This window comes from Triticum aestivum, chromosome 5D (genome assembly GCF_018294505.1).
Source record: "Triticum aestivum cultivar Chinese Spring chromosome 5D, IWGSC CS RefSeq v2.1, whole genome shotgun sequence".
In the NCBI taxonomy this organism is placed as follows: Eukaryota; Viridiplantae; Streptophyta; class Magnoliopsida; order Poales; family Poaceae; genus Triticum; species Triticum aestivum.
The window spans coordinates 47,216,642-47,222,026 of NC_057808.1; positions in this window are offsets into that span (position 1 = coordinate 47,216,642).

A 5,385-nucleotide genomic window follows, 5' to 3' on the forward strand; every position below is an offset into this window, starting at 1 on the left:
GCGGGACAAGGAACACGAGGGTTTATACTGGTTCGGCCCCTTACGGTGAAGGTAAAAGCCTACGTCCAGTTTGCGGTGGTATTGATTAGGGTTTCGATGACCAGGGAGCTTAACTCCTATGCCTGGCTCTCGATGAGATTGTTGTCGTCCCTAAACCGCTGCCGGGTCGTCCCTAAACCGCTGCCGGGTCGTCCCTTTATATAGGGAGGCTGACGCCCAGCAGCTCCCAGAGTCCCGGCCGGCTCATAAGAGTGTCCGGCTCGGACTCTCAATTATTCTTGCCTTACACTACAAGTTCTACCATAATAACGATTGTAATTACGGGCCTTAAGCCATATCCGGGTCTTAAGCCCATCTCTGGCCCATCGTCTTCAAGCTTGGCTCCGGGCTTCTGGTAATGACCATATGAGTAACCCGGCCTCTCCTGGCGGGTGACTCTAAGGTCTATATCCTCAACAAGTATACAAGTAAAGCCCAGCAAGAGGGCGAAGAAAAGTAAACCGGCCGAAGAGCCGGTCCTGACTGAACCTGAGGCTTCTGCTCATGAGCCGCTGTCTGCCTCAGCTCCTGAACCCACCACTGCTCCATCTGAAGAACAAATCATGGAGGGTTCTGATAACCCGGAGATCCCCAGCCCGGCTCAACCGGCCGATGATCCGGACGTTGTAATCACCTGGACAGAGTTTGTCGAGCCGGGAAGACCCACTGTGTTAGCTAGATGCTCTGCCAAGGAAGAACTGCTGGAACGCCGCAGGGCCAGGCTGGATATCACTGACTATGCTAATTTGAGCATTGGAGATATTGTCTCCGGCTATGTTAATCAAGTGCACAACAGCCGGGACCTGGAAATTGACATGGTGAAGCAAATCCAGCAAAAATCTGAGGTATGATTCTCTTGCTTACTCCATAGTTATCCTTACCATGCCAGCCCCAAGTCTATTACTTATGATAAAATACGTTGTAGACTTTAATACCGGCTTAGTAATCACTGTAAGAAAACCGGCTTACCTGATAACACTCAAGGGCTGGGTTAGACAGCATCCTTACCTTATGTTAATCAAGTAGCTGATCAAGTTTATACATTAGCCCCCAAGTGCCAAGTACCTTTGCCTGCGAAGTGCTTGGGACTTACTTTCATGAACCGACACTGTAGCTAGAGCCTTTCAGCATACATTAGTCCCCAAGTGCCAAGTGTCTTTGCTTGCAAAGTGCTTGGGACTTAATATCTCATTATACTTACCTTAACTGTAACCCGGAATTTGCACAGGCCATCTGTAAGAAATTTGAGTCGAAAATCTCTGATCTGAAGAGCCGCCTGAAGACTCAGGAAAGTGAAACCCAAAAGGCCAACTCCAAATTTGAGCTCAGTGTATCTGCACAAAAGGCAACTGAAGAAGAAGTTTGAAGTAGAAAGGAAAGCCTGGGCAGACGAAAAAACTGCTTTGCTCAGCCGGGCCGAACAAGCGGAGGCTACCATTACTGAAAGAACCGCCGAGCTATCCGGCTTAAAACGCCATGTTTCTCAGATGGTCTCCGCAATCTTTGGTAAGTTACTCTGTAAGTTTCCAACTATTTTACATCGTTTATTTCCCATAGATATCTCAATTACCATCAGCTCACCTGACTTTGTAATGCAGGTCCCAGGAGCTCCAATCTCAACCAGAGCATGTTGACCAAGCTGAAGGCGGTTTACACCTTGGTGGAGCAACTTTACACCGGGTCACAGCGTGCTTTAGCCATTGTGGCTCTGTCCAATGAAGTTCCCACTCACCTGGCGGATGTACTCAGGCGGCTTGCTGTACTTCCTCAGTGCTTCCAAGAGCTGAGACGGGCTTCTGCGAGAGCCGGAGCCATAGCCGCTCTGAGCCGGGCCAAGGCGTTTCTACCGGAGTTAGACCCGGCCGACATCGCCCTTGGGTATCCCAGCTTGAAGGAAGACGGCACCCCCTTTGACCAGAAGGACTTCGCCGCCTGTGTGAAGAGCGTACGCCCTGTGGCCACCTTGATTGGCAATGACACAGATCTTACCAAATATCAGTCGGGCTATGACGCGGAGAATCAGAGAATCCCAACACCATGCTATGAGGCAGTCAGCCTGATTCCGCCAACTCGTAAGCATACCTTCGCCCCTGAAGTTGACCCGGCCGGGTTAATTGATGACGAGGCTCAATTTGAAGCTTTGAGCGGCATTGACTGGAAATCATCAACCTTCCAGGTCATGGAAACAGCCGGAGGAGCGGAGAGGGATGAGCCGGAAACTTCAACCCGACAGGCACCTTAATTTCTTAGGCGGTTCATGGTTATGCCACAAAACAATGCCTCACCTTTGGACTCGGGGAGTCTTGTAATAGAGTAGGTTGAACACTTAATTTTGTCGTGCCATCGTGCACGTGTTATGTTTAAGCTGCCCTTTTATATTCCTCCGGGTTATGTTTTGATCCTCTGCTTTCCTTAAGTTTAAAGAGCTGTCTGTAATTGCTCTGCATAGAAAAAAAATCACAAGTCCCTAGGCGGCTTACCGCATGGAGAGTCATATATTTTACAGATAACCCGGAATATGAAACGAAGTCATAATAAACTGGCTCTCAATTATGTCTTTGAGATAACCATAACAGCATACCTGCAAGCCTTCAAGTACACTTCCGGTTTATGTAACCCGAATAATGAGGTTGAGAACTCAACTCCAATTCACCAGCACATATAATGCTTATTATGTGCTATCAACGTTATTAATCAAGATTAAGCCGGTGGAATAAGAACCACCCTTGAACACTTTTGATATGATCAAAAGAACTTGTTTGCAAACCAAGAGATCTCTAAAATTTAGAGGCTTCTGATTCGAATACGACCAAAGAACCGTCCCAAAGGGGTTAAGCTAAGATTCGAATGCGATCATATAGCCCCCATTGGCTTTGGCGTTGCCGATCAAGAGGGTACCGATAGCTATGTTCTCTTTGGTTCGAATACGACCTATGTTTGAACAGGAAGCCCCCAAATGACCTTGAGAGTTGTTTAACGACGCTGATTCGAATACGATCCACGTCGGTTCCCAAAGGGGGTTGAGCTATGATTCAAATATGATCAAGAAACTCCCCAATGAGCTCAGCAATATGCCAATCAAGTGGGTATCGACAGCTATGTTCTCTTTGGTTTGAATACGACCTATGTTTGAACAGGAAGCCCCCAAGTGATCATGTTTGTAACGGCGAGATCCGAATACGATCATAAGCCGGATCAACCTCCAAGTGACCATGTAATGTTACAATGAAAATAACAATGAAACATTTACCTTAGGAGGAAAAAAGGACAGAGGCCCTGCTTTATTACTTATCAAAATATATACATGGCTATAGAAATATGTACATTAAGAGAGTCGGTGGCTCAAGTGTAATAAGGCCGAAGCTGAGCTATGTTCCACGGCCGACAGGTCTCCTCCTCTGACTTACGTGAATCTTTATGCTCTCGAACATCGATAAGGTAGTATGACCCGTTGTGCAAATTCTTGCTGACCACAAAGGGCCCTTCCCAAGGTGGGGATAACTTGTGTGCATCTGTTTGATCCTGGAGGAGCCGGAGCACCAAATCACCTTCCTGAAAGACCCGGGACTTAACCCGGCGGCTGTGATAGCGGCGCAAGTCTTGTTGGTAAATCGCCGAACGAGCTGCTACTACGTCACGTTGTTCATCCAACAAGTCAAGAGCTTCTTGACGCGCCTGCTCATTATCCGCCTCAACATAAGCCGCCACTCGAGGCGAGTCATGACGGATGTCGCTAGGGAGGACCGCCTCAGCCCCGTAAACCATGAAGAAAGGCGTGTAACCCGTAGACCTGTTAGGAGTAGTATTGATGCTCCATAACACGGAAGGTAACTCCTCCACCCAACAACCCGGCGTCCGTTGCAAAGGGACCAAAAGCCGGGGCTTGATGCCCTTCAAGATCTCCTGATTGGCTCTCTCAGCCTGACCATTGGATTGAGGGTGAGCCACTGATGAAACATCAAGCCGAATATGCTCTTGTTGAGAAAATTCCTCCATGGCACCTTTAGACAGATTGGTGCCATTGTCAGTTATAATGCTGTGTGGAAAACCAAAGCGAAATATCACCTTTTTCATGAACTGAACCGTTGTGGCCGCGTCACACTTACTAACTGGCTCTGCCTCAACCCACTTTGTGAACTTGTCAACCGCCACCAAGAGGTGGGTCTTCTTATCCTTGGACCTTTTAAAAGGCCCAACCATATCAAGCCCCCAGACCGCGAATGGCCAAGTGATTGGAATCATCCTCAACTCTTGAGCCGGCACATGAGCCCGTCGTGAGAACCTCTGACAACCGTCACATTTACTGACCAAGTCTTCTGCATCAGCATGAGCCGTCAGCCAATAAAAACCATGACGAAAAGCCTTAGCCACAAGGGATTTTGAGCCGGCATGATGGCCACAATCCCCCTCGTGAATCTCACGTAAAATTTCTTGACCTTCCTCAGGGGAAACACAACGCTGGAAAGTTCCAGTGACACTACGACGATGCAGCTCGCCATTGATAATTATCATTGACTTAGACCGCCGGGTTATTTGTCTGGCCAAAGTTTCATCCTCAGGCAATTCTCCCCGGGTCATGTAAGCCAAGTATGGTACTGTCCAATCTGGGATAACGTGGAGGGCCGCCACTAATTGTGCTTTCGAGTCAGGAACAGCCAAATCTTCCTCTGTAGGCAACTTAACAGAAGGGTTATGCAAAATGTCCAAGAAAGTATTAGGCGGCACCGGCTTTCGCTGAGAGCCCAGCTGGCTTAATGCATCAGCCGCCTCGTTCTTCCTGCGATCGATGTGCTCTACTTGGTACCCCTGAAAATGTCCAGCAATGGCATCAACTTCGCGGCGATAAGCCGCCATGAGGGGGTCCTTGGAATCCCACTTGCCTGACACTTGTTGAGCCACTAAATCTGAGTCGCCAAAGCACCTTACCTGGCATAAGCTCATCTCCTTAGCCATCCGAAGACCATGGAGCAAGGCCTCGTACTCAACTGCATTGTTAGTACAGGGAAACATCAACCGTAGCACATAGCAAAACTTGTCACCTCAAGGGGAAGCTAGTACAACCCCAGCCCTCGAGCCCTCCAATTGCCTGGACCCGTCAAACTGAATAGTCCAGTAAGTATTATCTGGTTTCTCTTCAGGCACCTGCAGCTCTGTCCAATCGTTGATGAAATCCACTAATGCTTGAGACTTGATAGCAGTGCGTGGCACGTATTTTAGACCATGAGGCCCAAGCTCTATAGCCCACTTAGCAACTCTTCCTGTGGCTTCTCGGTTTTGGATGATGTCTCCTAGGGGAGCAGAACTAACCACAGTGATAGGATGACCCTGGAAATAATGCTTAAGCTT